The following is a 22,824-nucleotide window of genomic DNA, read 5'->3' on the forward strand; positions in this document are numbered from 1 at the left end:
CGGGAACCATCGGAGCTGCTCGTAGACCTTGAGGTTGACCATACCCTCTCTTAAGCACTACAATCAATTCAGTGTAAAAACCGCCCTTGTCACATATGCCATGACACTACTTAGTTAATTATGCACTCCCTTAAAACGCCGTTTGCATAGTTAGGCATTCCTGCGTTCGGATCTCCAATCCCCCGTTCACAAGCACCTTCCCCTGTTACCACCCACAAATGCCTCATCCTGTCACTCAAACTAACGACCTGGCCAAGTTGAAGGAGAGAGCAATTTCTGATCGTAATAGCTAGTTTGCGCACGCGCAGTGCGAATTTTATGCATGTTTAGCGAACATCGGTGGCGTACGACCATGCGGCCACAACGACCGATTCTGAATGAGGTCCATAGTCTCACTCCAGGAACAGGAAGATGCTGTTCAACTTTGCTGTTCCAGTGACTGTGATACTCACCAGTGTTTCTCAGTGTTAATTCATCAGTGTGTTGCTTCAGCCTTCCCCAGTATTATTTGCATCAGCTCCCAGTCTGACGTCCAGTGTGTCATTTAATTTCTCTAACTGAACTCCAGGTCTTTACATAACAGCTACTGTGTTGTTATTATTGTGCCTATCAGTTCTTCAGCTGCCTCCCTGTGTTACTGGTGTCAGCTTTCATGCTAATTACTAGTTAGCTCTCAGCTGGATCCTTTACATTGCCCAGTGCATCCCTGCATTACATTTCCCTGTGTTCTCAGTGCAAGTCAGAGACTGGTTCCTTTACAATTCGCAGTGCATCCCTGTGTTATATTTCCCTGTGTTCTCAGTGCAACTCTGCGATTAGGATCCCTATCAATTCTCAGTGTATTCCTGTGTCTATATTTCTCAGTGCTACTCTGTGATTGGATTCCTACCAATTCACAGTGTATTCCTATGTCTACATTTCTCAGTCTGCAATTGGATATCTATCAACTCTCAGTAAATCCCTGTATCTACGATTCCTGTGTTTATCAGTGGAAGTCTGCCTCCGGATTATCTCCAGTGACTATCCTGATTCTAGTGTCTTCTAATGGTTCCTAGTGATAATCTGTGCTAATATAGTTTTTGGTCTTCGTGCCACTACCAGGTACCTGTTCAGAGGGCCACGACCTGCTCACTTGGTGTAGCAAAACCCATATCCCATCTGACAGGGTCACTGGTGAAGATCACCAAGTGAGTTAGACTTTGCACCTCTGGGCAGGTCTAGCCAAACCTGGATTTGGCCACAATAGGGAGACCTAGCACTGTCACTTACTAGCTTTTTCCCTAGCCACCCTAACCCCCTTGCTTTTGTCCTCACCTGAAGAAATTCCCATACATGACATTTATAAGGTTTGATATATATCTCCCTTAGATGCATATATGCCCAAGAAAGCAGTATTATTTGCAGGAGGACAATGACAGGTGCAAATAATATTTTATGAGGTAGATTGACTAAGCTTTGGAGAGAGATAAAGTAACAACCAATCATCTCCTAACTGTAATTTTTCAAACACAGCCTGTAAAGTGACAGGAGCTGATTGTTTGGTACTTATCTTTCTCCACTTTATCTCACTCCAAGGCTTAGTACATCTCTCCCTATGACAATTACTGTACTAGCACCTGTGATCCACTAGTGATTGGCTATTTGTAAACAGATCATTGATGCTGATTGGTGCTATCTTTGCTCAGGCATAAATTATGCTTTTGTCTGTGTTTAAATCAAATGCTTTATTATTTCACAGAGGAGGTTGTTTCTGATATACTAGAGAAGTATTTATATTTTTATGTAACCCTAGTAGCAAATGCACATTTTACAAACATACAAATGGCTATAAACCTGACAAATCAATCTGCCCCATATGCTGCTGGTACTGACTTACAATTATATTTGCATATACAAATTTCACCTGCATTTTGTTGTGAAATTATCACAAACTCTGCAGCACTCTGCCGGGAACAATGACTATGAATAATATAATTACAAACTCACTATGGACCTCATTTATCAAGGAGTGATATTCTTGTTATCACTCCTTACTAATCTTAAATGGCGCTCCAACCAATCAGCCCCTAACTGTCATGTGTTTGAAAAATTACAGTTAGAATCTGATTGATTGGAGCACCACTCAAGATTATTAATGAGTGATAAAAAGAATTTCACTCATTGATAAATTAAGCCCAGTGGTTGAAATTAGAGATGTGCAGGTTCGGATTTACTCGGTTCTGTTTGCCACATTACCGCAAGTTTGGATTGGTTCAGATTCATCTTATTGGCTATCCAGAACATGTGACAGCCAGATAGCCAATATGATGCCATTTTTGAGATCCGAACATATCCGAGTAAAACCGAACCACACATCTCTAGTTGAAATACATTTTAACTAGAGATGTGTGGTTCAGTTCTCCAGAAATCCAAATCCACTTGAATTTCATGAATCCGGGTAAATCCGAGTAGTGGTTCTGATCTCCTGAGAAGATCCGGGTAAATCCGGGTCGAGGTTCTAATCTTTTTACGGTTTGGAATTTGGGTTTTAAACCCGAATTTCGGGTTTTGGATTGCATAAATTACATGATTTTACCACTTGAAGGTGGTTTTGCAAGACCAAATCCAGATCCAAAACCTTGAAGGAGATACAGATCCAAAACCAAAACACGGGGGGGTCGGCTTTTTCACATATTTCTGGTCGCAGTCATTTTTAAGCTTATGTTTTCTGTAACATTTTTGCAATTTACTTTTTCATAATTTACATTATTCTGTTTATGGAAGTGGATAAAAGCTGTAAAGGTTAAGTGGCAGTTAGTTCAGGATATTCTGACAAAATGTACCGTGCCACCTGATTTAAATTGGAAACCGTTGAGTTATAACCAATGCAGAAAAATATGTAGATTTTTTAAATATATATTTTGTTTATTCCTGGCAATATTTTTTTTAAATTGTTTAAACCAACAACTCATTTCATTTAAGCACTTCTGTTTTAGCTGACAGTGCAGCAATGACTGCATAAGTGTGACTACAATAGAAACTAGAAGGTCAATAACTATAATATTGTTAGATATTTTAATGCATTTTATAAGACTACATTATTTAGAAGTGGCTACATTTGCATCCAGAATGTATGCTGGAAGATACACATAAGAAAAACCTTATGTGCCTACTGTGAAATGAGTCTGACATATTTCAAGATGTGCCAAGCTCCAAACTCTTTGAAAAAGCCCCCATACTGCGGTACGAAACACGTCAGAGCTAACTATTGGACCCATTGTGTATACTCGTTGAACACTTGTCGTTTGCTGTGGAGCTCCAGAGATTCAGATGCTTGATTGCACGGCTGTACGCGCTACTGCTGTTTAAGTGGAAGCTGGGCATATCAGGAGATCCACAGGATTGTGTACACCTGACTACCGTGGAGCCTCAGAGACATAGATATTATAGTTCACAGCTGATACACTGTTGCAATTAAGGTTGAGGATGGGCACAACACGTGCGTTACAGGATTGTATTTATTTGACAGATAGTTGATGCTTGGTACCTGTATTTGGAGAAGTGCCTCCCTCTGTCTCTGCTTGTCCACATTCCCATATACTGTGTACACATCGTATGATTCATACTTCAGAGCAAGCATTGCTATTACGGATTTCCACAGAACTCCACAGAACTATTGATTGAGTTCTACTGAACTAACTTCGGGACTCCAAATATATTGCACCAATTGATGTGAATTTCAATCCTCGAGTATCACATATTATAATTTTTATACTGGCAATACCAGGTTTTTTAGGATCCACCTCCTTTAGATTTCAATATATATTGTAGTGTAATATTGATTTATTTATTTTATATTAATTTTTTGTAGACATTATCATTGTCTTATATGTGATATTTTATGTGACCGGTCATATTGTTGTTTTAGGATATTAAATGTCCTTCTATTTTTGATAAAATGTATTGTGGTTTATTTCAGTCAGGTCTTCTTTCTACTCCAATTAGCGCAGAGAATATAAACAATAGTTCCAAGCTCCAAACCAGCAGCATTTGCATCAGACATATGTCAGACATATAAGTGTAAATATAATGACTTCCCATGATAGCAAATGTGGCTTGATAGGGTTAGCAATAAATGCTAACATTGCATTTTCAACTTAAATATATTTATTTACAAACACAAATACAAACTACAATGCAAGTATAAGCAAAATAAAATGTAGTCAAATATACATCTTTTATTTTCCTCTTAGAGCTCTGATTAGAATCAATTTTTTTTGCATTTGTCCAAATTTCAGTAAAGTAACGCAAATAAACAGCTACAATTCTATAATGTGCATACACAGTGTAATGAAATGTGTTATATATATCTATGTTTAAAAACACAGTGGATTAAAGTGTGATTTAAACAATTTAGTTGTTTATGGGCCTGATTTAGTGTTGTACACACACCTCATGGGCCATTTGGGGGTGGTGTTGGGCAGAGTTCCAGAAAGCAGAGCCAGAATAAGGCTTCCATTTACACAAGGGTCCACAGACGCAGCAGTGATGCTAACAGCATATGTTTGCTATGGGGTGACTGTGTGGTATCTCCATAGTTGCACTGTTCAAGCAGTAACTTGTATTTTAGTCCACATTACTATATGGTTACTGAAGAGACTGTATTATAAATTTTATATTGACTACCTTTGATGTCTCAAAAATATGAAATGAAAATGTACTTCCCTTGGACGTTTAAGTCAATCTCCGTTATTCTCCACAGAATTTCCAATATAGGCTATCAATAGGATATCAAGGTGTACTGGTAGCATTCCTTAAGGAAAAGTACACCCTTTTGGAGTTTACTTGGATCCCTGTAACAGGAAGGCACCGAGGGGTCTATTTATAAAGCGGTGAAAAGTGTGGAGAAGTGAACTAGTGGAGAAGTAGCAACTATTCAGCTTTGAAGTAGCATGTATCAAGTACAGTCTATAAAATAATAGTTAGGAGCTGATTGGTTGCTATGGGCAACTTAATCACTACTCAACTTCTCCACACTTTTCACTGCTTGATAAATAGACCCCTGAGAGAGGTATCCGGAGCCTCCACCTTTAAACATCTACTGGTCTTTTTGCCATAGGCATCTGGTATGCCTCTATCTTGTATTTTACAATTTGTTTTATGCTGAGTTTGCTAGGGAAACAATAATACACCATATTTTCTATGTGCTTTTCTTTCCATATGTTTTGAAAAATTTTCCTAATGATATCCTACAGTATATTGAAATTCTGTGGAGAATAACAGAGACTGATTTCAACTTACATTTTTATTTCATTATTTTTTTTTGTTTCTGTCCTGATTAGAGCCTGTCTCATAATACAATATTGCAATAGCGCATCTATTTGATAAATATTTTTTACTGTGTTGTTATTTTCAGTTTATTTGGGTATAACAGTGATAAGCTGGGTGCTGCTGTTATTTTGCCTTATAGCGCCAGGGTTTACTTCCTATTTTTAGTTTTTTATTTAGTCTCTTGCCTGGTTTAACCAATCTAAGTATGTTGAAACAATACATAGATAAAAATGGGCTGATTCTGAGTTACACATAAAGTGTATGTATCTGCGGGAAGTCTGTGAGTATCCATTCACATACTAGGGGTTTGTGCATGTTAATATGTGCAGCTCACTAATTTTATGCTGTCCACTAAAATCATCATCATTAATAGTTACACTTGCACCAGCCCCATGAAGAGTGCAAGAGATACGTCAGTGAAAGGCTTCTCTTCCCTGTGTGCACAACTCTGGTGGGGAGCTTTTGACTCATGCTCATGACACTCTCATGACTCTCCCACAAGTCAGGGTGGTTATATGTGATTGCATTATCACCACCCAGTTCCCACATCTAAACTCGCTATTTATAGAAAGAAAATCTGACAATTTTTGTGTGAACCCAACAACTCTGTGGTTAGCAATACTGCTGTGAGGAGTAATGCTAACCATAAATCATACATCAGCTTGGTAAGAAGAGGGAAGGGAGGGGTTATTACCAGTAGAGGGATCTTCAGATCTGTGTCCGTTGGGAAGAAAGACACAACATATGACTTAAACCTTGGATCGAGCAGGGTCACCAAAATGTATTGATCCGATTGGAAGATCCTGATAACCCTTGGATCCTGGCGAAGTGAATAAAGAACTTGATCTACGAGTCCGACATAATTAGCGCAATCACTTAGTTTCAGTTCCTCCTTAAGTTTCTCAAGCTGCTTTTCCAATAGTCTAATTAGGGGAATTACCTGACTCAAGCTGGCAGTGTCTGAAATCACTTCACAGGTGACTACTTCAAAGGGTTTCAGCAATTTGCACAACACGGAAAGTATTTTCCACTGAGCTTGAGTAAGGTACATTCCTTTTCCTATTTAATAGTTTGTTGTGTAGCTTTGGATGGCTTTTTGCAGTTCCTGCATCCACTGAAGAATATATATAATTGTGGAGTTCCACCTTGTAACTAGCTCTTGCTTCAGCTGCTGGCAGGGCAAATTCAACACTTCTTGTAGGTCCTGCAATCTTCTATATACACCTAAACTGAATGTGTGAGCAAAACATTGGACATGTTGGAATTCACCCAGCTCCAAAGCTCTCATTATTTTGGTGGTGTTGTGAGAAATCACAAATTCCAAGGAGAGTCAAGCAGGGTAAGCCATTTTGCGATGACTTCCATGAGTTTTTCTAAAAGGTTGTCAGTGGTATGCTCCCAGTGAAACCAATAGCAGGCCTTTGAGTGAGCTGCTCTGTTTCTTAGATGCTGCTGCTGTTGGTGCTGCTGAAGACAATACACCCACCAAGTGGGCTGTTACAGTCATGTAATCTTGCATTTGCAATCTGAGGAATCCTGCATAGGGGAGGACTGAGTTAACCTTATCAAATTAGATGCAGGATTACTTCCAATCATGATTGTGGATATTGTTGTTGAAGGTATTAGTGGTGAAGATGGCAGGTGCTTGGATCAAGCTGAGAGAAGGGAGCTAGCTGATGCTGGAAATTACTTGTTTTTATCTTCATTCTGTCAATAAAATCAATTTTATTTGTCACTACAGAAATAACCTTGTCTTTATTGAGTGGTGTCTCACACAAAAGCTACAACAACTATTGCATATAAAGAATGGTGTTTTAGACTGCACTACCCTAGGTTTGGATGTAGAAGGAGATCTATGTTGCCTGACTGTTGCTTGATCTTTCCATTTGTCAGGATTAACAGATAAGGAAATGTATTTTACTAGGCACAAAAATAAAAAACCCCAGCTACAACAATATTAACCAGAACTGTTAAGGGTATAACCCTCTTTGAATAGTAATAGGAGGGTTTAACCCTTTATTGACATTTTTTTTAAAAACTATTTGTCACAATCCCAGGCTGACTAACAGATACAGCAATATGGATCAGCTGATCATGATGCCGGCGCACCTCAGTCACTTACCAAAATACACGATTCTTCTGCCACCATGCAAGCTTACTCTGGCTTCTTGCAATCTCAAAACAAATTAGTAATAAATCACCTTCAGTTATTCACATGTATGTACAGTAGCATGGGCCTTGCAGACTCAATAAGAATCACGGAGAATATGCTAGATTAAATGTGTATAATCCAAAAGACATTTTCAAGGTTTAGTTACAAAAAATATTAATAAAATGACACACAGTTTATACATGCTAATATTTTCTAAAAAAAAATATAAATAAATCAGAGTTCCTAAGACAACTTACAACAAAATTCTTAACACTGCTGTTGGGTCTCACCCACAAGAAGATCCTGGTACACTCATAGCACTTCCGTCTGTCCCCCAATGCATGAACAAGCTGGGTAGTGAGAGATGTACTCCTATCTGCGAGCCCTCCTAGCCCCCATCTTCCTGATTAACTCTCCCAATGCCAGCTGTTAATAAATGCTGTGACTTACACACATTCTGCTCTTCAAATGACACAAGGCAGTATTTTACATTTTACTCAACTGGTCAAAGTGTCCCATAACTCTCAGTTTAGGAGATAAGACACAGTTATATAAAAACATTCCACAAATCTCAAAAATTGACATACTGTACATTGTTATCAACCCCCTCTTCAAGGGATTTACAGGTCGTAAACCGTAGCGGATCCATCAGCCCCTCTGGACCAAACACAGGTCAACTAGAGGGCGTGAAATGCAGTTGCTTCATTACCCATAGTTCAAGAAATATAATTTCTAGCAATTATTCTGGGCCTATTCGCTACACTATTATTAACAAATGTTTATATTTTAGTTTACAAGCTATTCTATGTTTTATATTGTCTAAATACTATATGTTATTAGGTTTAAAATTTTTACTGTTTATATGATATTGTGACTAGAGATGTGCACTGACCCTGTGTTTTGGTTTTGGCAAAACCACCCTTAAAAGTTATAGTTTGGTTTTGAAAAAACCACCCTAGAGTGTTTTGATTCAGATTTAGTTTTGGTTCTGGATTTCTGTCAAATTGATAAAAACAGCTAAAATCATGTAATGTTCGGACATGTTTACATGCAATCCAATATCAAGATTAATTTTTTATATCTGCCGAACTTACTACAGGCCCAAATCGGGACATGGTTCTACTCGGAAACCCAAAAGTGATCCGAGCTGGGACTCGATTCTACTCGGAACCCCTAAATTTGGGTGTGTTTGTTTTTTTAAAAAACTGAATTGTACTCTAATCGTGACTTATGTTTTATCAAGTTTACTTTAAACTATACTGCTGCAGATAGGGATTTTCTTTTTGTGCCTTATAAAATACAGGGTTTTTTTCAGAATATTTTGCCGCACTTAATAGTATTCAAGTTTTATATGGACTAAGTTGCAAGCTTCAACATTTTGCACAAGTTAAGATGAAATATTGTTTTGTTGACTATAGCTAGCATTGCATACAGTAATTACATAGTAAAATTCAGGAAAGTAAAAAATTGTGTTTGCTATTCTGCAGAAAGCTTCAGCGTATGTCGGACATTATCTTCCAGACCTCCTTATGGGACTTTGTCACCGGGCCCCATAGGGGCACTTCTTCCACCAAACTCCTTTTGGAAGTTTATTTTGTCTCTTATTTTAGACCCTGCTGCTGAGCAAATGTACTGCTACTGACTGGAATATCTCCAGTCTATGGAAATAAGAACTTAAGGATTCCAAAGAGACTGAGGTGGGTGAGTTACACCTTAAAGGCTAAGGGCTGGCTTGTGTATGGTCATCTTTTTTTTAAATATCCGATTGAGGTTTGGGGATGTGGTCTAGTATTAGGTTATATTATTCTGTGACTTTTAGAAATAAGCATCTTTGATCAATGTGTCTTAGTATGTGGAGGAGATGCAGTGGGTTTGTTGGCTGTTGGATAACATTGTCCACACATTCTCTCAACCACTCAGATCAGATCCTACAGAGAAATAAATTAAAAGAAACATAAATCATCTTTGGCAATCTTGTAACTCAAAACACACACAGGAAAGAATCCGTGCATCCTAAACTGATGAGGTCAAAGTTACCTGGAAATAAATGTACTACAGTACAGTATAATAACAAAGCATTGTCCATAGGAGCAACAGATGCAAAATTTAAAGCAAAATTCAAACAGCAGATTTCTGCCTCATGCCTGGTCGGACCTTTAATTAAAAAAAATAGGAAAATCTACCAAGGCACTGCTGCAGTTTATTGTCTTCTTTGCAGATACCTGTGCCATATTTAAGGTGCTTTATTCATTTATTCCTAATTTATTTAATTATTGCTCTTCTACAGTAGCAACCGAATCAACTCATGGGTACCGGATAGGTCGAATAGTCAGAAGGCTGGCACGGGCATTTGGTACACCTGAAAATGTGCCCATGTGCATTACACATCACTCCACAGTTGTCACTATTTTACTTAATTTATATGTCAATATATTCAATAGTGCAAATGTACAATTTGCATAACTAAAGTAGAAAAAGGCAGAAAATAATTGCATGTTAAACCATAATGAGGCAGTCAGTAATAATGAGGTGCCAACACTGATAAGCTTATAATCGAAAATAAATAATTAAGTTAACTTACTTTGAACTAGCCAACAAATCACGCTCATGACTTTTTCTGATTAACTAAAATCTAGAAGTGTTAACATGCTAGATCTATTGTGTTATAGTACACCCATGAATGTTAATTACATTTCAGCATTAAACATTTCTTTCATAGAGAAGATAAAAATATTTTTAGGTGCTTTAATTGTGGATTTGTCTTTGTAAGTCCTCATATTTTCTTATTGTTGATTTATTTTCACATTTTTGATTTATACTTGCTCTTGACTGTAATTGTGGCTCAGATGGATTATAAAGAGGAATTTAGGAAATCATCATAATGAAAATGTTGTCATTGCTAGATTGATTTAAATGCAAGTTCAAATGAACTTGAGGACCTACTTAAGCATAAAAAGCTATTGATGTATTATTAAGTATAGGGATTACTTTATATTAGAGATATGCGCCGACCCCCGTGTTTTAGTTTTGGTTCTAATTTATCTAATTCACCTAAAATCACATAATTTGGGCATGTTTTTGTTCCTACAGTATTATTAACCTAAATTACATTCATTCAGAAGTGGAAAATGCTATAAAAAAAAAGTACCCACAATGGATGAAAGTGGTACATTAATTAATTGATTAATTTATTAATTAATTATAATTGATCATTTCACTGAATAAGAAAATTAAATTTAAGGCCAAAAAAAATTACAATGTTAATAGCCAAGGATTCCTCATAATGGTTGAAAGAGAAGCCTAGAAAATTAATAGTTGCACTGTAGAGCAGCAAACTCCAAATCAGCCATTCTTATACTACAAATATAAGGAGGCTGACCTGCTGGCCATACTACCCCCCCTTCTTAATTGAGTAACACACCCTTTTAGTGCATTTATAAGGTGCACCAGAGAGTATAAGGTATAATACAAACAAAAATATTATTAAAAGTAAAACAAAGTAGACAAAAAACTGGCCGCCAACTGCAACACACTGTGCAGATATTAAGGTGGTGGCCCTTGACCTTCTATTAGTTACTGACTGTTATATTATATATCACAGACACCGTATCACAGCCTGATGTTTTTATTAAAAAATAAATAAAAATAAACAATTTTCAATTGAAGACACACTTAGACTCTCCCCAGGGATTTGTGACATTCCTGAACATAGGGCCTGATTCAGAGCCGGACGCTATTTGCACTCGCTCGTTCAGAAAAAGGGTCCGGCTATTTAATTTGATCGTTCGCTCTTTGCGGTCTGTTGACGCCTCTATGTCTGAGCAAGCGAACGAAACATGCGCTCGCTATTTTGAAAAGATGCCCCCTGGCCGCTCGCATCATACGTCATCTCCGCTATTTAATAGATTAATCGAGTACATTGAAAGGCGTCTGAACTGCTCGCAGTGCTTGTGGTTGGATTTTCCTACCACAATCATGCGAACAGTTCAGGCTAAGAAGCAACCAAGTGACGTGGCCGATGACGCTGCTATGTTAATTATGCACACCCTTAAAATGCCAGTTTTGACCATTTGGCATGCCTGCGTTTGGATCTCCACTCCCCATTTTCAAGCACCTTCCCCTGTTACCACCCACAAACGCCTCATTCTGTCACTCAAATTAGCAGGCACTCGCTATTTTGCGAACACACATTTTCCGACCACACTGTCTGGTTGGTGCATGCGTATTACGACCCATACGCATGCGCAGATGTGCGAACATCTCTCGGAGCGAATGAGCAGCCGCTTACGAGCAGCTCTGAGTCAGGCCCAAAGTTTGTTCTACTGGCTTAGTGTTTTTTAAGCACTGATTTTCCAATTTTCATTTATGTTACACCTCTTACACACTCTGAGTGAGAAGGGCTTGCATTGTCATGAGAGGCAGAAGAATATGCCTAACTGCCAGCAGTTGCAGAACCACCATGCCAATCATAATAAGTATTCCCTTGCAAATGCTTGTAGTAAATGTCATGTTAGCAACTTTGTTTTTCTGCACTAAACTTTCTTTTTTGGAGGTGTTTTTTTCTTTACCACTTTAAAATATTTTTTTTATTTCAGATGCCCTGATGCTTTAGTAGATGACGTTGAAGGAGTAGTATCAGATTCATCATGATTGGTTGCAGGAGCTGCAGCACTAGTATTTGGTTGCTGCTCCTGCTCTTCTCTCAAATGATCATTATCCATATTGTGTTACCAAAGAATAGACAGAATTGACTTATCCATATTGACTAATACAAAGACATAGTACAAACAATAGAAAAAAATATATATATTTTTTTACTTATTTTTAATTCACACTGCATTGAGAAACAGCGCTTTTATGTGTATGTGAATAAACACAATGGAGAACAGTGAAAAGAACATAGTGCAAACAATAGATTTTTTTAAATTCACAACATAGCTTACACTATGTGCAGTCACAGCGCTTATATGTACATGAACAAATGCACTGGGGGACAGCACCCACAGGTTGTACAAACAAACATAAAAAAACCCTTTTTGTAATTTTATTTTTTACTTTTCCGCAAATGACAACTGCGAAGTCACACTGTTTTTATCACAGTAGGATATGGACTGCAGAGTCACAGTGCAGCACCACTGTGTGTAACAGTTAAACTAGTAACAGAGTGTATGGCCATAGCAGCAGCCACTGGACACAGGGAGTGGATGGACACAGCACAGCAGCAGTTACTGGAGGTGGAGAGGATGAACACAGCACAGCAGCCACTAGACACAGGGAATGGATGGACACAGCACAGCAGAAGCCACTGGGGGTGGAGAGGATGAACACAGCACAGCATCCACTAGATACAGGGAGTGGATGTACATAGCAGCAACCACTGGACACAGTGAGTGGATAAACACAGCGCAGCAGCAGCCAATAGAGGTGGAGAGGATGGACACAGCACTGCAGCCACTGAACATGTTAGCACAGCACAGCACAGTTAGGAGTAAGTGAGAAATGGCACCTGAATCACAGTTGGAGGGTCTTATATAGAATCCAATACCTGCAAGAATCCGATGCTGGGATGATCACATTTTGCTTCGATTTGGAGTCCGAGCAGGAACATCTTTATTATTTTATAGAGGGGCAATATATTATTTAATTTTATCAACACCTATAGGATCTGCCTATAGGTTATGAGCCCAAGCCAACAACATTTGAAGAATAAATATATAGAGAAAGCAGCTGCTGTAACAGAAAAAAGTAAAATGAGTGAGTACAGAAAAAGTCCTTTATTCATACTAAGGGTGAAAAAGTACAGTGCAGTAGCCAGTATGATATTTAACAAGTTAGTGGGTACATCTTGGTTTTGCCTTTAAAATAATTGCTGCTTTAAAAATACGGGAAGACTTGCTGGAGATTCCGCAGCAGCAGAAGATCGCACCCAATTACATATCTCGCCATGTCTTATACAAGTTACTCACTTTGCATGGGAACATCTCTGCAGCTTGAAACAGTTAATCATTCTTTTCATAAAATAAAACTATATATTTAAGATGGATGCATGACCTAATACAATATCCCCAGGAAAAGTAAACTGAAGCTTTGTTTAGCTACAGTACATCTATGTATTTTGTATTTATTTTAAGGATGTCCTTTAGCTATAATAAAATTTAGCCTCAAGAGCTATCATCTATAGTTATAATCCCTTGTTCAAATTGACTTGCTTTTTTTAATCTAATATGCATAATATTTTCTTAGAATATATCAATTCAAAGAGATTAATGTTATATAGAAATTGAGTTTGTCTATTTTTAATTCCATTTTGCTTTTATACTTATTTATCACATAACTTTTCTAACATGATGTAATTATTATTTATTATTTATATTGTCTGAATTACACTATCTTCTGTTATCTGTTTAAATTGACTCTCCCAAAATTGTTTATCTTTTTATTTTCTCTAACAACTTTTCTGACTGTAGCATAATAAAACCAACTACTATTATGTTTTCCCTTACCTATGTGTTTATGTTGCTTCATTACTTCTGCTGCATCTCTGTTTTCTATTTATATCGATGTTAGTCCGACAGTGAGGCAAATTGCCCTGCCGTTTTTATTTTACTCTATTTCTCCTTTTCACACACTGTGCATTTCACTCCTGGGGACCTTCCAGAGCTATTATCAACAACTAGTAGGTTGCTTCCACTGCACATGCACTGGGCACTCATTATAGTGGCCACTCTGAATCTACTATACAGTATGCACACAGCTTTCACAGATTATAACACTATCCAGTTGTACACTACAAGAGAGCTCCAAATGCTGCATAGACATTTACAAAAACAGAGCAGGCCAGTGGAGATGAATCCCCAGAGGTCATTGCATAAAGGTAGGTGACCTGAAGTACCAAAATACTTAAGAATTACAGCACAGCATTTTTGGCCAGAGTTCTGTCGTGCTGACAACAAATAATGGCTGCAAGCCTATATTGGGTGTTCTCCATTATATTCAACCAGAATGAAAACCTGAATTATATACTAGTTCTCTCAGTTGGATCAGAGTAATATACTAGCCACCAGAAATAGGATTAGAGTTGCATATTGACTGACACAAGTGGGTCTGTATTATATACTTGTTATTAAAACAGAGGTCTTGTTTTTTATTTTACTTGCAGAGATTACCCATCAACACCACAGATACACACATGCTCAGACAGACACGCACACACACACATTAGTGCTAAACTTTGAGAATTTGTTGCAAATTTTAAACTGCATAAGTTTGAGAACCACTTTGAAATAAATGTAAGAATCTCTGGATAGAAGCCACCCAGTAAACTAACCTACCGGCTCAGGACTGTGGAATGCCCACAATGAAGCTCATTATTTACTTGGTCTTAGCTTTTGATGTTTGATGTAGTTTAACCTTCTCAAACCCAGGAATTTAATTTCCCAATGTAATGAAGTCAGCATTAACCTTATAATAGCAAATTCATGTGATATACTATGGTCCTTGTGGGAATAATATATATCAATCAATCATCATCACTTTATTGTCATTAACAAACCCACAATACATGAACTGCCAAGGAAACACATGTGCAAATCATGTTCAATCATAAAAACAGGAACAACTTTTTACCTAAGAACCTCCAAAAAAAAGCAATAAGAATGTATACTCAATTTTAGATTTTCTGGTTATTCAACCATTCTACAACCATGCACAATTGTTAATTTGGAGTGCCAAATCCTCATCCAAAAGCAAAAAGATATTACATTTAATCTTATTTATAAATATAACTAAATCATGTAATTTCATAATATACAGTAAGCACTTTTGAGTGGCATTTAAATATGTATGGCTTAAACTGACTGTACCTTATACAGTAGCTACAACTTGTTATTCCAAAGAGCAATAGACTACAGTATACTTCAGACTTTTTCTGTGTCTGGCTACAGTGGGATGGTCTCTCCTTCTGGGGGCTCCAGTGATGGCTTCCCTATTGCAGTACATTTTAGGCTAGTCGGCAGGTGGCATGTTCTAGAGTAGTGATACAAAGACACAATATATATTTTAGGTGAATATAACTGGTCATTTGGTTATTCATTTCTTATATGACTCAGTTGTACTGCAGGCATCTGGTCATAACAACCAGAACAATTGTACTTTAGTATGGCTATGCTGTCTTGCCCTAACTACTTGTTCTGTACACTCCCATGTGGAGAGTGCACAGGTTTTTTTTACTGCATTCTGTTTTCTCTTTCAGGTTTGCTGTCCTAGTGTTGTGTCTCTGTGCATGTCCATGTTTGTGTGGCAATGTGGCTGTAAGGTTCTACTTTGCAGGTCACCACAACAGGAACCAGTAAGGTACATTACAGGCCATGGATTGGCAAGTGGTTTGCAGTATTCCTTCCTGCTTTATGCCCTGCTGTGCCTCATTGTCAACCATGTGTCCAGGGCCATCTTAACAGCATTGTAGGCTCTGGACAAAGCAATGTACTGGGGCATCTACTCACCCATTCAAGGAAATAAAACCTTTAGATGTATTGGTGCTTTCAACAAAATCAATTTTTAAACATAAAAAACATGATGTAAAGCGAGGATTACAGACTCCACTCCCTTTTCTCTTCACCAGCCCACAGTGCAGTTCCTGCTCTGCAATACAGCTGTGATTAAAAAGTGAGGGGCCCCAGAGGGAAAGGGGCCCAGAGGTACGTGACTTCTGTGCTCTTTCTCTCCATTAATCCGGCTCTATGGTTGTAGGCAGGGAGAGAATGCTGTCTGACCACTCTGTTTGTGTGTAATTTACAATCAGAGCAGCCAAGGTGCATCTTTATCTGCTTGCCTTTCTGCCTGCTGTCCTATGCATGGAGAGAACAGCCACACACTCCATGTGCAGTAGATGCCCCCTGACCCAGCCTGCCCCTACCTGCAGGCCTCACGCAGATACAGATGGTGGAATTATTGTGTTCTCTAAAGTTTTAGTTATTTAATTGCAATAATTTTCACACAAACACATTACTGTAAACAATGAGCCTTTCAACTTGGAACTCTGTAGCAATAACAATAGTAACTGAATTGATTGCAATAGTAACAGTAAGCACAAAAGTAACAAGTGTAGCAATAGTTCACACACTTGGTTGAGGAATCTTATTAAACCGGAACACGTCTTTCATTGAGGTGTGAAGCAAGCAGGTTAGCAATATTTCTTACTACATTTCTATGCAAACAAATATAACAACTTTGTTCTATTACTACTATACTATAATGCACCAATTCTTAAGTCCTACTATAATACTCGAGTCACTTTAACTCTGGCTGGGTACCCTTTCATTGGTGTACGCTAAAAGCCCAGATTGTATTCCCCTCTTATTTTAGATTCAAACAACTTGTGATCTCAGTATTAAATTTACTCTGATAACCTTTGCCGTCTATTAAAGCTGTGCTGGTACTTGTATGTTGCAAGCCTGGGCATGAAAATTCCTTTTAGTCACCTGAAGTTAATCCTGAATGCCTTTGAATTGGACTAAGGTCTGTTTCATTTCCTAACTTAGCTCAACATTTACTGTAGAGTACGCCAGTGTAGGAGATGTTCCACTACCAAGTCCCTTCGATTGTCAGTTCTGTGTTTCCCCCTTACCAGTCGACTGGGAGCCCCAATAATCAAACAGCAGGTTGTGTTTAAGAGATTGAGACTCACGCTCGTTTATTCCACTTCTCTTAATATAGCAATTTCTTTAAAACACACAGCATCTCATTTGTTACAAAAACAGGATGTGGTTCGGAGAAGTAAGACATACTAATCTTTAGATACGAGGGTATTTCCAGAGTCTGGTGCACTTCCTCTATTGTGCTAACTCAGTTTCACACATTAAACATATTTTGTAAGTTACACTTCTGACACCAAGACTTTTGTTACATTTAAGAATCTATAAATTTCTAGATGAGACAGCAGGGGAAATAACCCACAGATTAAATCAGCTGATCCTAAACAAAGGGGAACATGCAGAAACACACATTCCCAGCAAAGGTTATTAGTTCATAAGATATTAAAGCAATAATCAGAGATCAGTATTATTTATAACTATATATGCTTGATTACATAGGGGGGAATACATTTATCTCTCTCAATTCCATCCTTTTTATAATTAATCTGATCTAGCAGTTGAGCTTCTGGCAGTACAATTTGTCTATCTATCATACAGTTAAGCAAACAGTTTAGGAAGAATGGTGCTAATGGCTATGGCCCCACTGAGATGATGCTAATCATACTGTCCGAGCGGGGGGCTTAAAGGCACGAATCACACATATCCATTCTCGTAAGCTGTTCACGACTTTTCTTTGCCCAGCTCTTCTGCAGTTCTTTGTATTTGGAGGAGTCCAATGCGTTAGTCACACGTTTCTTACAAACTGAAAAACAACAGAAAAACACTTTAAGACATACATATATCAATAATCCTAGGCTCACTATTTTCAGAAGGAACATCAAAATTCCCACAATCCATCCTTTTATCCCACTAAACCAATTAGCTCTATTGAGCCAGGAAAACCATCCATCTGTGGAAATGTCATATTCAGGGTAATTGTGTTTTTTTCTGAATTCTTCCTTTAATTCCTGTATTTTATCTAAATGTTCCTCTATAGCTTCTTCTATAGAGTCAGTTCTATTGAGGTAATTACAACAGGATTCTGCTACTACCATGCACATTCCTCCTTCTTTTGCTGTCAAGTAATCCAATACCATTCTATGTGCCTGTGCTTCCCTCTTTATCATTTTTACATCATCTAGTACCAATCTAAATGTCTCATCATATATTTGGGTTACATTGTCTAGCAGTTTTGCTAGGGCTTCTATGTTATGTACATTCTGTACTGTACCTCCTGCTAGTGCTAAGCCCATTTTCTTATATCATGGAATGAATATTAAGTCATGTGCATGTGTATTACTTTTCATTATACTACGGCGGGCTAGTTGGTGAGTATGTTGGGCAGCTTGCACCTGTTCTACAGTATATTCCTTCTGAACTCGCACTGCAGGAATGACTCGTCCTATAGTGCACATGCCTGAAGCCCCATAAGGTATCCACTTATAAGCGCGTCTCCCACACAGAAAATACAACCCTTGTTCTAAGATATATGTATATCCCAGAACCACTCTGTATGCCACTTGAAGCACACTTGAATCTCTGCTGTGTCGGGTTATTCTGCAATATTCACTTATGTTCTGGGAGTATGGGCCTAGTATGTCTCGATTATTTATACAAGAATCGTTTGCTTTGAACCACTCCTGTATAATTGTATTGGTTTGATTAATCTGTACTTTGATTTCTCAGTGTACTGCCAGTTGTCCTTTGTCACACCATCCTAGATAATATCCTTTGTTATGAGTGGAATTTGTTGTGAAATTTACTTGGGCCTGTGAACATTTTACCTGTCCTACTCGTGCCTGAGTAGGAGTTAATACGAACCCATCTGGAAATATTCGTTTCATTGTGACTGGAGCTGCTTCTATGCAGAATTGTGGATATCCGATGGTATATGCTGTTATAAGTGAGACAGGAGTATCTGCCATCGTTTTATTATATGTGCTGCCCAGACTATAATTAAGTTCCTTTATCTCTGATAAAGTCAGTGGTACTGCTACCCAATGCATGGATCTAGCACTGACTGGGGCATGTGTGCATATCCAACAATCAGTCATATTCAATGCTCGAGCTACCATGATGTGAGACTGTATAACTGAGTTGGGCCACACTGCAACGTCCCTTTTTCCTCTTGTCAAGGTATGATTAGTTTGAGTAAAATTCTTTTGTTCCTCAGCCTCTATTATCATTATTCCAAAGAAATATTTATAGGTGAGCACTATAAAGAGGCTTATACACATAATGCATCCTCACACACCTCTATCTGGATTAGGACCCATTAATTCTTTCCACATGATCATATTTTTAAAAATCGAACTTAACTTTAGCGAGTTTGCAATGTGACGCGTGAATCCAAGTCTCTCTCCCTTTAACTATCACCGATGTTGGAGTAATCAGTAACACTTGGTATGGCCCATCATATCTGGGTTCCAGCGATTTCCTGATGTGTCTTTTCAGATAGACCCAGTCACCTGGTTGCAGCTGATGTGGACTGAGATCTGCCTTAGAATCTGGGAGAGAGGCGAAAGCTAGAGAATGCAGAGAGGTGAGTTTTTCAGTTAAGGCTTTTACATATGCAGTTAAGTCGGCATGTTTATGTTGCATTTCTTGTGGATAATAACATCCTATCTTAGGGATAGTCCCAAACAAAATTTCATATGGAGACAGCCCTGTGGCTTTAGATGGGGTGGTTCTTATACTAAACAGAGCTTTTTGGTAAACATTCTAACCAATTTTTTCCTGTCTCTTGTGCTGCTTTTAATATCTTAAGTTTAAGAGTTCCATTGAATTTCTCTACTAGGGCACTGGCCTGTGGCCTGTAGGGCGTGTGAAAGGCCTGTTGAATCCCCAAATCTTCCATGATATGAGTCATTACTTCTCCTATGAAGTGTGTACCTCTATTCGATTCAATTACCTCTGGTACTCCATACCTACAGACGATTTCTGAGAGGAGTTTTTTTGCTGTGTTCCATGCAGTGGCTTTGGCTACTGGCCAGGCCTCAATCCATTTTGTGAAGTTGTCTAAACAGACCAATGTATATTCATAAATCCCAACTTTGGGCATCTGAATATAGTCAATTTGCAGTCTCTGGAAAGGAAAATAACTTTTTGGAATGGCTCCCATGGTAGTCTTTACCTTTTGTCCTGGGTTGAAGATCCCACAGATCCAGCAGGCTTGTACAAACCATGCAGCTGCTGGAAAGAATCCTGGAGCTATCTACCACCTTTCCTTTACCAGGTTTCCCATTTGGTCTTTTCCTATATGCATGAGACCATGAGTAACATGACACATGGGTGGGTACAATGCCCTTGGTAGGCATAATAGGTTACCTGCTTTCCATAGTCCTGTGAATTCCTTCTTGCAGGCTCCTTTCCTTTCCCATGATGATTTTTCTTCTGGTCCTGCTTGTTCTTGGAGTTTTTGTAGGTCTTGGAAATCTGGCATTGTTGTTATACCTTCAGTTGGTGTGACATATGCTGTTATGCCTTTGTAAGGCTGTTTAGCTGCTTGTTTTGCTGCTCTGTCTGCTGTGCAATTCCCTTTGGTTATGCAGGTCTGATTTCTGGTATGTGCTTGAACTTTAATAATAGCTACTTTATGGGGTAATTCAAGTGCTTGAAAAAGTTGTTTTATAAGTTCTGCATGCTGTATTTGTTTGCTTGTCACTGTTTTAAAGTCTCTGCTTTTCCATATGTTTCCGTAATCCTGTGTAACCCCCCAAGCACATCTTGAATCTGTATAGATGTTGGCTGTAGCTTTTTCTGCATATTCTAGAGCCTTTGTGAGAGCTACTATTTCTGCTGCTTGTGCTGATAGATGTGAGGGTAGTGGTCCTGCTTCTATGATGTAATCTTGTGTGGTTACAGCATATCCTGTGTAAGGTGTCCCATTGTCATAATATCTAGAGCCATCTACAAACAGTTCATAATGTGCATTTGGGAGAGCAGTGTCTGTAACATGTGGTAAAGGTGAGGTTTCTTGACCCATAAGGGCCAGACAATCATGACAGTCAAAATTTTTTGAATTGTATATTTTATCGTCCCTTACTTGAACCTTTTTGCTCTTCATTACTTGCGGTGCAGGCATGTAAGTCTGGATAGACCCTATTTCTCCCTCCTCTTGAATCTAGTGATTCAGGATCTTCTTATTGCTCGAGTAAGCTTGGAAGGAGAGTATCTGGGTTGAGGGTAGTACATCTTCTTATATTTATCTTAGTTGCACTGAGTAATGCCACTTCATATTTGGTTAGCCTTGCTGCTGAAAGGTGTTTAGTTCTGGCTTGTTGAAGTATTTCTGTTACTGCATGGGGTACTTGAATAGTTAACGGATGATCAAGTATGATGTCTGTGCTTTTGTCTTTTAAGACTGCTGCTGCTGCCACCGCTCTGATGCAAGTAGGTGCACCTTGGATAATGTTGTCTAGCTTGCTGGAGTAGTAGGCCACTGGTCGTTGCTTCAGTCCATGTTTTTGGGTGAGCACTCCTAGTGCATGGCCTTTTTCTTCGTGGCAGTAGAGGGTGAAGGGTTTGCTGTAATCAGGTAAGCCTAGTGCCGGGGAAGTGGTGACAGCTACTTTGAGTTGCGTCACTGCTTCTTCCATCTGCTGGGGAGTGGGATATGGGCCTTCCTTTCTGGTGCTGTCATACAGTGTCTGCATGAATACCGAGGCTAGGGGGACCCATTCGCAGCAATATCCTAGGAGACCCAAAAAAGAACGGACTTGTTTTATAGTCTTTGGTACCTTGGCTTGTAATATCAGCTTCTTCCTTTCCTCTGTTAGATGCCTTGTGCCGTGTGAGATGCAATGTCCTAGAAAGATCACTTTCTGTTTTGCTAGTTGTAGTTTTTCTTTGGAAACTCTGCAGTTTTGTTCCTCCAGGAACTTTAACAAGGATACAGTCTCTTCTTGGCACTTGCTTTCAGATGTGGTAGCTAGCAGTAAATCAGCAATATACTGGATGAGTTGAGTTTCATCTGGAAATAAAGGTCTCCATGCTTGAAGTATTGTAGACATAGCTTCAGAAAAATCACTTGGTGAAGTGGCACCCCCTTGTGGCAAGCGTGTCCAGCAATACTGTTTTCCTTTATGTGTAAATGCTAGTAGACGCTGGGAATCTTTTGTAATAGGGACCGAGAAAAAAGCATTTGCAAGGTCTGCTACGGTGAACCATCTTGCTGAGGGTGGTATCTGATTTAGGAGAGTATGTGGGTTTGGTACTATTGGGGTGTTGACTACAAGTCTTTTGTTTATTTCCCTCAAATCATGAACCAGTCTGTATTGTACTTCTCCTTGTTTTCCTGTACCCTGCTTCTTTACAGGGAAGAGAGGGGTGTTGAAAGGGGACCTGCATGTATTATGACCCCTATGTCCAAGTATGTTTGCAGCTGTTGTGAAATAGCATTTTCTTGTGCTGGTGTGAGTGGGTACTGTTTAACAGAGACTGGTATGGTACCTGGTTTGAGGGATAGTTGTACTGGCTGCACTTGTAGAAGTCCCACATCAGTCTTTCCTTTTGACCACAGTCTGTCAGGTACAGTTAAAATCCCTTGTGGCAGCGAGTCAATTGCTGGATGTTCCTGAAATAGATAAACTTGTATGGCTGCCTCAATACTATTGCTCACCTCATTTCTAATATTTCTGGTGTACTTGACTCCTTTTGGTGTGTATTGTATTGAGGCTTGCATAAGTGCAAGTATATCTGCTCCCAACAGGTTCACCGGACAGGTGGGAG

General features: G+C 38.7%; 1 pseudogene; it reads right to left on the reverse strand.

Moving 5' to 3' along the window:
* Positions 1-20,308: 20,308 nt before the first annotated feature.
* Positions 20,309-21,749, reverse strand: LOC148534787 (uncharacterized; annotated as a pseudogene).
* Positions 21,750-22,824: the final 1,075 nt, after the last annotated feature.

The sequence above is a fragment of the Taudactylus pleione genome, unplaced genomic scaffold (assembly GCF_031769625.1).
Source record: "Taudactylus pleione unplaced genomic scaffold, aTauple2 ptg000064l, whole genome shotgun sequence".
NCBI lineage: Eukaryota > Metazoa > Chordata > Amphibia > Anura > Myobatrachidae > Taudactylus > Taudactylus pleione.